At 32.6% G+C, this 12,791-nt stretch overlaps 1 non-coding gene across 1 annotated transcript; it reads right to left on the bottom strand.

Annotated features, from left to right (window-relative positions):
* Window positions 1-11,204: 11,204 nt before the first annotated feature.
* Trnar-acg lies at window positions 11,205-11,277 on the bottom strand. Its single transcript has one exon. It is a non-coding gene; the product is annotated as a tRNA-Arg (tRNA).
* Between the last annotated feature and the right edge of the window lie 1,514 nt (window positions 11,278-12,791).

The following is a 12,791-nucleotide window of genomic DNA, read 5'->3' as shown; positions in this document are numbered from 1 at the left end:
CAAGACCGCGTTGCTTATAAAATCGATTGAGCGAAAGTGTAACTAGAGGAGGTAAGCAATTAAAATACAAAAACGATCCGGTCTCGTTATTGTAAAGATTCGAAGTATACACGAGATTTTGATGATAAATATTCTCTGGTAGTCAACAATGTTGTAGATTTTTGTAAAGAAGATTTAGAGAAGACAGAAAGCGCATGCGTATAGATAGATAACTGCTATGGCGTCTAGTTTCAAAATGAATGTTAAATTCAACTAAAATAATTGTAGTAAAAAACAAAACAGAAACGCCTGTACGATCCGCTCTAAAATCGACATTCGAGAGCATAATCAAGCGCCATATCAATGTCCAGGCAATAATTCTACCCCCTTCAAAACATTTGTTTCGTTCAGCTAGTAGATTTAAGATATCCGCAAGAGAGCTTAATGTTCTAGCGAAGTGTCGGCGCGTACGCACGCTCAAGACTCTAGTTCGTTATTAATCACGCCGATCATAATCTCCGGCGTCGGCGCCGCCCTCTGTTTGTATAGCCGCGTGGTACAAGTTTAATAATACGGGATAGAAAATTAAGAATCCTTCAATCAAACAACAATCCTTTGATTTTTTGTTTAGCTTTTACATTGTACGGAGTATGGAGAGACTTAAGATAGGTATTTGAAGTGTTTTTTTTATTCATTTATTTAAATAATAATGGGAATTGCCCAGGAGGTTCAGAAAATCATGTGCAAAAAGATTAACATAAAAACGCCCACAGTTACGGACAATAAACATTCACAGGTATTGATTCATTTAGTTCAAATTAATGGTAACTTAAACAAAGATTTAGAAGAACTAGGAAAACTAAACATGTTCTAGTAGATAAAGGAATAATTTTGTATGTTCTAATAATACCTATGAAGGATTCGACTGACTACCGACTTTATTATACGACTAAATTAAACAATGGTAGCTTAACGTTTTAGATAATAGTTAAGTCAACTGTCATCTGCCACAAACGTATCGAGTCTTGTGTTCTGTGAATTCCATTCCGGGATATCAAAAGCCTAATGTGTGTTTTATATAACTTTAACCCTCGCCATACACCATGATATAACTTGACATTGAAATATGTTACACAGAAGTTTCAAATAATTGTACTCGTGTATAATAAACCTACTGGACAGAGCTTCTATTATATATTTAGTTTAATAATGAAAATGCCGTTAAAATAAATAAAAGCTTGATAAAGCTTGAGCCACACTCAATCGATGCACGTGCGTATATTTTCTTAACAAGTCGAATTATTCGCCTCGTTTGCCGACTGGTAATGTAAAGAGTGTTAAAAAGTTTCGAATGTTATTGTTTACGATAAGTGAACTAGATGTTGATGATAGAAGCTTTTAGTGTTATTATTATTATCTATTAGCGTTCAGTGAAAATGAAGCATATATTTTCCAAGAAAAATGTAAAATATTTTCACTCGGACAAGTGATAAATTGCTTCATTTTTATTTTCGTTGCACACTGATTGGGTGTGGCTGTCTTTAAATATTTTTAGGATTATATCATTAGTATTTACATAAGTTCGCTAAGCTATTACATAAAGAATTTCACAACTTTAAAAAATATATGTATCAGTGTAAAATTCAGATAAAAAGTAAGTAAGTCTTCAGTTTTTATCATCCTGGCATATTTCTTGCTTATAAATAATAATTAAAGATTTAAGTTGGCGCCCGGTAGATAGTACCGGTGACACCAGAGCTGATGCTTTCTTCGAATAAGAATCGCAATACAGCGAGGAAATGCTGCCAGCGTTAAAGGTACACTGCCACAGGGTGTATACTTTTTAAATTTGTTTTAATTTTCTTTTTATTAATTTTTAATTTTTTTATTATTACCATGTTGGTTAAGAAAATTGTAAATCCTACACATTTTATTGTTATGATTACTATTAATGGCAAAATGTGGTTATGTCTTAAAAATTAAAGAATCTTTGTAAGGATTGAGAGTCATACGTTATACTACAACACTCATGCAATACTTGAATTATATAACCGGCTTTATTATTTTTGATATGTTAGTTAGATTGGACAATTCTAACCAATTGACCTAGTCCCATGCTAAGCTGGTGAAGCTTGTGTTATAGGTACTAGGCAACGGATATACATACATACTATAGATAGATAGACATATAAATACATATTTTAAACACCCAAGACCTAAGCACAACACCAAATGCTCATCACATCGATGTTTGTCTCAGCCGGGGATCGAACCCGGGACCCATGGATTCGCAGTCAGGGGTACTAAGCACTAGACCAATGAGCCGTCGCCGTATATAGTAAAGATTTATCAAATTAGAGGAAATTCACTGTATTTGTAAAGTGCTAATACAATTTGTACTGATGAAGTGCATATTCGGTTCAAAGAGGGCGAACACTTTGATACAAATTGCTAAATGCATGTCGAATAATTCAATTAAGTCCCTCCACTATGATATCGTCCGTACACAATTTGCACTGTTTCTCTTTGTGTTCATTTAATTTTCTATACAGCTATTATAAGCACATTTCCTAACAAAACTACACAGTTGTTCTAAAAATACTTTTCAAACAGTTCTTCGGATCTTATGGTTTCTACTGATTGCACGTTGTCTTTGGGCGTATAATACATTAGGACAAAACCATATTTCATTGTGTAGATTTTCTTAAGGCTTAGAACATTCGTAGTAATTGGCTTAATCGACAATTCTATCTAGAATAAAAATGGCTTGAGCTATTTTTAACAAAATGAAAGTAGAATCTTTAATCGATAACGAGCCAACAGCGCACGTGCATAGGGCTACGAACTCTACGCACATTCTACTGGTCGTTAGACAATGCAATTTAGTGTCTATGGACGATATATGCATTATAACTATGTATCTACTATAACATAATTGAACTTGTACCTAAATTTTTTGTTTTTGTTTTAATTAATTTATTAATTACTAACCTTAAAATATAGTATTTACAATTTTCTTAACATACAAAGTAACAATAAAAATAATTAAAAATAAATAAAATGAAAATCAAAACAAATTTAAAAACTTTGGTCCCTGTGGCAAACCTAAACCTAAAAATTGTTATTAATGTAAAATATATGTTAGTAAAATAATATATTATTTTTTGTCTGTTCCGGTTAAGTAATTATAATAAAATAATTCATGTTCCTTAGTTTAATCGATTTCCATGAACTTACATATTTTATTACAGAATGCAATAAAGTCATTGTACACTGAAGAATGTGCAGTGTTCTCGGCATTTTATGTTTGGTATACATTGTATGTAAAGCAGTGTTGACCTAGTAGCTTCATCGTACGACTCTCACCCCTGAGGGTGTAGGTTCGATCCCCGGTTGTATACCAATGGACTTTCCATGTGCGCGATAACATTATTAGGCTGTATATTATTATTAGGCGCAACGGTTTTCACACCATAAGAAAATTTCACTCCTTTTTGTAGTGAGAAAGATGAATTAAGTTTGATTGTGAACGGTCAAGACCAAATCCAGTTTCTTAACGATCCGTCTTTATGTTTAGCCATTCGACCATCGTCTTTTGTCTTTGAAACAGAAAGTTTAATTCAGAACTTTCTTTCTATGGCAGCCCTACGATAGCGTGGTTTCATTAAGCAACTATTCAATGTAGATAGCTCTACGGGAAACCTTTTTATTAAATTGGACGAGGGCGGCAAACAGCTGGCTGACTTGTACGGCCTCGCCCGTATGATTTATTCATGTTGATTTACTTAAATTAATCTAATTTACTTAATTGTATCAACCCTGGAAGAAACCCTATACATAACTTAGGGGTCTTTGTAATACATAGGGACCGTCAAAAATTGAAATATAATATATACCGTGATGACAAAAATATTTTAATTACAATTAATTATTATAACCATCGCTACAGCCCTTGGCCTAGATATTCTAGGCTTCTCTTTCATTTGTTTTGGATCTAAAACATTTTGATTTTCTCACGATGTTTAACTACACCGTGGTTCACGGAATAAGAAAAATCCAATAGTGAAAAGACGGAATTAACAACCTAACGTTTGAGAGTTTAACCACTATACCAACAACTTTACAAATTTAGATTTAAACGTGACGAAACAAAAAATTTGAAATAGCATTTATAATTAACACTTAATTAAAATTCCTTAGATATTGAAATGCTTGTTGAAATAAAAAGGCTTTATTACTTCACGATAAAGTTGCATGGGGTAAAATATTTTGAGTATTGTGGTCACGTACGCAATAAAGCTGAGTTGCCGGTAAGTGGAAAACTGTGTAAGCGTTCCGAGTCTTCATAATGCACGCATATCGAGATTGGAATCACTTTGATCTTTATAGCATACGAGGTGCACGCGACCTCTTCTGCGTTAGGTTTAGACAACTTTGCCTTTTGCAGTTGCACTTATTAAAAACTCCGGACAACTTCCGAGTTCGAGCCATGAACGATTTTATACTTTTAGTAAACGCAATATCAGTAGACAACAGGAATAGCATGTAATAGTTATCATAGAGAATAGGAGATGGTGGAAATAATTACGAATAATTACGGCTTTTTATTGAACACATTAAAAACATATTTACTAAGAATTTAGATTTAAGCACCCTAATTAAGGCTTAAACCTAAAAGTTTTCCGACTCCATATCAAACAATACCGACAAACTATTTATCCCTTTTTTGAGTATTCTTCTGTCTCAAAAACCTTACTTCGAGATGTTTCGATGTGAAAAAACATCGCATTGATAAATTCCTTTCAGTTTCAAAGTTAAGAATACAAAAGTATAGTAAACACTAAAATATATCCACAGATTGTTTTATGTTTTATTCCAAACACGCCATACGGAGTTATTACCCTTTACCCTGGGGCATGGGGTATGGGCCCGCCCGTTCCATCAGTCGTCATTTGTTCACCCGCCTACCTTACTCATGTCAATACAAAATTTGCTTTTACATTAATGATCTCCTGTTTATTTAACCAGGCTTTAGTGTTGATTAATTGGGGTTAGATTTTTGTAAGGTAGACGATAATTATAGAATAACTTGAGGTGTTAATGCTGTATTATATTGTCAAGGAATTAAAATTTAATACATATACCAACTATATATCATCTACCTACTACTAATACATCATCAGAGCAGTGTTGGCCTAGTGACAGCTTGCGATTCTCATCCCTGAGGTCGTAGGTTTGATCCCCGGATGTGCACTAATGTACTTTCATTCTATGTGCGCATTTAACATTCGCTCCAACTTACCTTAGATCCAAAAAGTCGATGACGTGTGTCAGGCACAGGAGGCTGATCACCTACTAGCCTATTAGACAAATGATCATGAATCAGATACAGAAATTTGAGGGTCAGACCTAAAAAGGTTGTAGCGCCACTGATTTATTTTATTTTATTCTATTGAAGAGTAGTAGATGTATATGTGAGTTCAACTATTGACTGCGGTCCTAAGTGGTGGGACGTAAAGTTTAGTACCTTTTGGTGTATGAAGCTGATTACAAAAGACAGCGCGTATTAAACTTTTCAACAACTTTTCTATATTTCGATAGACGTCTTTAGAAATTGTAAAACCTTTCTCGTTTATTTATGTAGACAATACGTGCCCCAAATAACCATTCAAAGTGAGTTTCGTAAAGAACGTTTATCTCAGAAATAGGCCCTGATTGACTTTCTTTCTTCGGTCTCTTAATTATTTGGACCAGACCCTTAGATGGGCTAATTACTGATCGGATGCTGGCCATAAGAGTAATCGAATATGTTAAGTATTAATTACTTAAAGGAAAAAATCTATTAATGAGAGGATGCACCTAGATCTCTAGATAAGATAATTACGTTAAGTTATTTTATAGTTTGTTATTTATCAACTGATTTAAAACTTAAATATTCAAACCTATAAATATTGGAGAATGGCCGATACTTGGCCTAAGCGTTTAAATCCATTGATTTAAATATGTAATTATATGGAATGAACGAAACAGTATAACGACCTAATTCATAAAAAAAAAGCGTGCGTGTACTTATGTACGCGCGTAAGAAGTTATACTTCTTTGGCATTATTAAAAATAGTTTTTGATTGCATGCAAATAATTAATTACAATTAAATAATCAAAGACTGGAAAAGGAGTCATTATAGTCAATTAAGTTCAGTTTACATTTGAAAAATTAAATAAATAATTATTTATTATTATTCTCTTACATTAAGTGTAACATAAATTCTATTTAGTTAAAGTATATATTATTATATATTTAGAACATCTTTACCAAACACTAAGATGTATGTTGTAGCTTTGGCAGTATTGCACAATATAAAATTAATAAATTTCTTTGAAAAAATAATCAAAACTCCTTTATTTGTTTAAAAGGTAAATGACAAATGTCATTATGGTCATTCAAAATTCTTGGCATACGAACTTCACGCATATTCTATTTCTTTTTACTTGTAGATTGTCTTATTCCTATCTCGCTCGCGCACGCTATAATCACACTCCCAATTTTGTGTCACAGGTGCGCGCGCATCGTAAAATTTCACTCTGATAAATTTTTCATAACGCGCCTAAAGAAGTATAACTTCAAAAATACGCCTAAACTGGTTAAAGAATGTTTTGTCGCTTTTAATTATTGAGAAACTAAAACTGGAGTGTCAAGGACAAAATATTCTACAACTATCAATAAGATGAAAAATATCATAAGATAAACTCGCATTTAACATTTTGTTTTAATATAATTGTCGACTAATTTAAATTCTACTTATAATTGTTATTTATTTATAGCAGAACTCAAAAAACAAGGGAAAGGACCCCCTTAGACTAAATAACATACAACCTTAATGTTTCACTAATACCAAAATAATAATATATCGCTGTCTCTAGCGTAACTTATGTTCGAATTACAAATAAAAATCAATGAAGTTTTCCCACAAATATCGCGTTTATCAGCCCTGTTTAATGCCGCGTGCGCCTGAAGCGGAAATGTGTTCACGTGCTCCGCCGGAAGTAGAATTTTCGTTGACTCATATTTCAAATATCTATCATTCTGTTAAGTGTATACATAAAACTGCTTTGTATTATGACTTACGCAACATTTTTGTATGTTTATTTTACTTAGAAAGCCTTATATACGAGTATATACCTTGGCAAATATTATATAATAGGAAAAGCAAGTAAATAAATTAAATAAATAGTTCCAACTTTATTTACTATAGGTTCTGTGGGCTACAACGTACTTAGAGTGCGCCGGAATTGGCACTTACCATGTATCTTATAAAATTTGTACGTGGAAAGGAAAACAATCCGGCAGTGCTCCAGTGCTTAGGCCTCAGGGTGCCTGATGATTACGTTAGAAATAAAAGTCAAATCATTTATTTCAACAAGATCATCTAAAATGGCACTTTTGAACGTCAAATAAAATATAAACATGATTCTAGTTGCCAAAATGTAGTTTCGTGTGGAGAAGAATGGGCAAGAACCTTCATACTTACTCTTTTACAATATTTAATATACATTAGTTAAATAAATAAAAGTGAAGAAAATGTACTCCTAGAATAAAACTACTATACTAAATAAATAAAACTACTATAAAAAAAATATTAAACTGCATAGACGATTTTAATTTTCCGTTGAGTGAACTGACAAAAGGTCAGCTTCATGTCAGTACCTATACTGTTAGAAATAGTTAGTCGTTATGTAACTATTTTTATCAATTATTACTATTCAATGTTATTGATATAAATGTAAATAGTTGATGAATTGGAGTAATCTGTAATGGTAGCTTACTTTGTTAAAAATATAACGAATACCGGCGTAACTAAAAATAGAATATATATTATATACATATATTAAAAGTATATATTATTCGTACCCAAACTCAATTAAATGAAAGGACTATAAAGTCAAAGTCTATGTATTTAAAGATGTAGATAAAAAATTCTACAATGTAGAGTATAATTTAAATCATAATGTAAACGAAAATGCATTTACAAGTCACCCTCGTAGATAAAGTATCATCTCACGGATCGACACGTGTCTCGATACCACTCATTGTCACCGACACGAGTCAATATCCCCCAATCATTATTATCTTGTATGTTTATTACCTGAGTATGTAGTAAAGTAAAATAACCTAGCAACGAAAAACATGTGTAGCGCACGAAACGTAAAATATGTTTATTTTTCATAGGTACTATCTTGGATATAAAACTGATTTTCCAAACATCGATATTGCCGTTAGTGGTGGTCAGTCAGACATAAGCCGGGCTTGGGAGAGGTCTGGGGTTAAGACTGGCCGGTGGTGCGAGGCTGGGGTCTCGGTCTGGAGTGGCCCGGAACCGCAGGTCTTGATTATGCTCAATGTCGGATATAAGGCCTATGGGTTGAATGCCTTGGCGAACCCCAAGGGCCCATCTTTAGGGCATGTGGCGCAGGAGAAAGAAACTACATAAGCCGGGTAGAATGGTATATAATAGCAAAGGACAGATCATCATGGCTACATTTGGAGGAGACCTTTATCGAGAGGCAAGTAAGTTGTAATAAAAGCAAATATTGTATAAAAGAAAAAAATGGCTCCACTTAGCACACCAATACAGGCTTAATTGATTTATTATCGACGGCGGAGGACCTGCAAGATTTTCAATAAAAAAAATCACCCAGACGTTAGTAAATTGAAAATGTAAAATTGGACATTTCTAGCTATAGGTTCGGGTATAGTATTAGGTCCTTACATATGAAAATGGCGTTTTGTACGCCGGCCATGGCGTGCGTGGCGTACTCATAAATATCGCGATATTTCATGTTTTCCATTTTATAAGTAGAGTGACGCAAATAAAAAAATTAAAACGAGAAAATGAAATGAATCATGGTTTCGAAAAACAATCGAACGAATATATTGCTGAAAAAATTGAATTTGGAATTCCAATCCAATGAGGAGATATCGTACTATGTATGTATATACAAAAAGGGCAATTGTTTTACATACGCGCTTTTAATTTTGCTGCTTTATATTATTAACTTTTAATGTACAAATCAAATAAACCATTTCCCCAAACTTACGTAATAAAAATCTTTAGTAGACTTTGTTCTATAATAGGTTTGAGTATACCTACATTAGAATATATGACGCGTCAGCAATATTATCGTGTTCGCTTAATGTACCGTATCGCTAACCCTCGTATCTTCTATGATGGGCTTTCAAGTGCTATGGCGCGAATATCATCCGATTAGCATTAGATAACAAGCATAGCCGTGACCAAACGAACATCTATTCAAGGCTTGTTGTGGTCTGTTTGACATTATGTAAATAGGTTTTATGACAGTGTCAAACATGCCCAGATACTAGATTATAATAATATAACCGAGAGGCCCTACAATAACCCTATATGGGTGGTAGCCTCAAATTGCATCCGTCTCTTTTATAGGCACGTAGGTGATCAACCTTCTGTGTCTGATGTGATTGGGTCTTAGACGCAAAGTACTGAATGATCACATAGATACAAAGATCTATAATAAGCGGGTTTTGAACACGCAAGCTCAAAGTTGGGTATCGCAATTAATTCTCGTAAAAATATGGACTCTAACCATATAATTAATAGTAGTACTTATATATATATAACATCTCGGGACAAGTTCTTTCTGTATCCTTTTTTATATACAGGTAAGACTCTAAGGATGAGTTTACACTAGATAGGTGTTTAGCACATGTCTGTGATGTCCGGACCATCTTGTGAGTGACGAGCAGGCCAATATTTGTCTAGAGGCAGGATGTTTGCTCCACGAATAACGCTAACGGGCTAAAAGCTAAGATAATATTTAAATTTTAAATCTTCATTCTATGTTAACAAAAAGTTATCGCGATGTCATGGACAAATCAGCCGTTGACCGCTTTTAAAAGATAATATTTTTCAACGTAAGGTAAGTGTTATTGAAGCTATATTTATTTATTTTAAGACATACCTATTTGGCGCAATATTATCGGTTTGGAATTAAGAAATAACAGTCTACTTTTCTTTATATTTGTTAGATAAAAAGACAGTTAAATTATTGTATACCCATACACATTTTCATTTGACCTGTAACCTACAATAATGCTCGACGTAGAAACGTTCATATCTTATCAGACTAACAAAAGTGACATATTGTGCTTATCTGTGACAGTTCTGACTTTTTGTGGAGTTAAATAAAGGCCTATGGATGCTGAATTTATTATCAGCCGGAAGGCGCGCTCTTGACCCCGAAATGATAAGGAAATATAAATAGTTTACAGATGTTATGTTTGTAGAATTCTCTCTATGATTCAGTTGTTATAAAGTAAGGTTAAGTTTTAATTGATAGATGGTTATTAATTCGTTGTTAACTCAGAAGGTAAGATTCAGAAAGAGACCTAATTCTGACCCTGATTTGATAATCTTTTGTATTCGCTTGTCTAACGTTTGACGTATAATATATCGCGCAGCACAACAACTATTGGGAAAGTATAACAATATTTTCATTACAAAAGCATATCTGATCACTTCCTTAGAAGATAATATTAAATAGAATAACAACAGAACAGGGTGGGATGTTGCGTCAAAGATTTTTTAATACCACATAACGGTATTATAAGAAATATTATGTGCTATCGAAGAATTAGGAATGAAATAAGCGATTGCAGGTAAATTTTTATTCGCTAACATATAAATAAGTGGACGTAGTGGACGCATAGTATTTGATACAGCTTCGTAATACAGCATTGCAGTCTATTGTATATTAGTATATAAAACTTTAGGTAGGTACATTGTTAATATATTAGAGAAACAAAAAACAATACATATTATTTTTTTGTAGATAAAACATTGGGAATATATTATGAAAAATAACGTTAAATTTACGATTGCTTATCTTTCGTTATCTTCTAAAGATTTTCAAATCTGTAATATTTTGACACTTCAGTTTTTACAAGTGAAGTGGAGACGATTGGTGCAAGAAGATAAGAACGATGAATGCGTATTGATTGCGTATGAATGTGTGTGGTAATCATTTTTTCTAATATTAATTTGTTTTATTTTAAATAAAAACTTATTAACAACTATTACGATATACAAATCAAAATGTATAAGTAATATAAAATACATAATTTTATCATAAGAGCATGATAAAATTTAAATTAGATCAAGAAAAAGGGAAAGTATGTTAAAAAATATTTTCGACCCTGCCAGGATTCGAACCTGGAATCTTCTGATCCGTAGTCAGACGCGTTATCCGTTGCGCCACAGGGCCGCTGCAGAAATTTCTGAAAATGGGGGATTATATCTATGTAAATCTCAGAACGAACTATATTATAATAATTTTATTGCAGATTTTACATACTGGGCCGCGATGTAGTTAAGACATTTCGTCATTTAGATTTGATAATGGAGGTCATTTATTGTGAATACATGAAATAACGCGCAGTAAATAAGTATAATATTATACATAACTGCCGGTTCTCTTTCCGCACCGACTCTACCCACAAATAACAGCTATATAATCGTTGTTAGACTGTTTTAACCTTGTCGTAACCCTTGTAAACGTTGCAGCATTAAAACATTTTACTAATTAATGCAAGAAGTGTGTCGTGTGGAGGTCACGTGTCCTCATTAGTTCGTTTTGAAGCCACGTGGCGCTTTTGTATGTACATTTATATGATTTCGTTACAAATATATATACAGGTTCATTGTAGTGAGATGTTTTAATTCTGTTTACGCATTATTGGCCGTAAACCGTGTGATTCTCTAGCAGTGAATAATAGGTAAAAGAAGTTATTTGCTTACTTTGAAATAGTTTTGTTATTTGATATCTATGTGTTGCAATGATATAATGCACTTCGCAAACATTTATGTAAAACGTGACCTATTTTGTTGTTTTTAATTTTAAATTGTGGAAAACATTGATGATATACGAAGTGTTTGTTTGGTTTGAGATAAAAAGTAGCTAGTTAACTTATGTGACATATTTATTAAATATTTATAATTTATCGCAATCAACCATATACAATTTAATGGACGAGTACGATACAACCAGAAATATAAATATATGTAACTTATTTTTATGACGTTTAAATTATCATAATATTCACATAATAAAATGTAATGTCTTAGTTTTATATATATTTTTTTGTAAAACAGTTATTACAAACTATAAATTAGTGTGACAAGGTTTCAACACATATCAACCTGTCGACACTACATTCCCCATTTCCCGTGTAAAAATACGTTTATGACATTTCTTATAGAAAATCATTCTGCTAGGTATATTCTAGAATATCAATATTTGTTAACATGTATGCATTATTCGTCAATTAATTAATATGTAAATATCAGAATTCTTTAATAATCACAACAACTGTTTAAAATCAAATAAAAGGGTAAAGAAACGTGGGTTGGCGGTAAGTAGAAGGGCCTTGACAGATTGGAATGAAAATCGAAAATGACCTAAAGATGACTTTATACTTATATTAGGTTAATTTTACCTTCTATTGTCTATGTTTTATTACAACAATTACGCAAATAAGACAAATAACAATACTATAAAAGTATTAAGTATAAAAGTCGTCTCAAGTAAAGTTGCACAGAGTTAAAATATATGTAAAGCAAGTACCATACTATAAACACAGAGTAAAAATATAGTATATAAGAAGAAATAATTTGGAATACGATATATAAAGGTATGTATAAGATTTATCAGGTTTGCTAAGCCTGCTACATTCGTATTATACATTACCGACATCTCATATTATTCATTCTCGAACTTAA

This window comes from Pieris napi, chromosome 4 (genome assembly GCF_905475465.1).
Source record: "Pieris napi chromosome 4, ilPieNapi1.2, whole genome shotgun sequence".
In the NCBI taxonomy this organism is placed as follows: domain Eukaryota; kingdom Metazoa; phylum Arthropoda; class Insecta; order Lepidoptera; family Pieridae; genus Pieris; species Pieris napi.
Note: the sequence above shows the minus strand (reverse complement) of the source record. Positions and strands in the feature narration are given on the sequence as shown.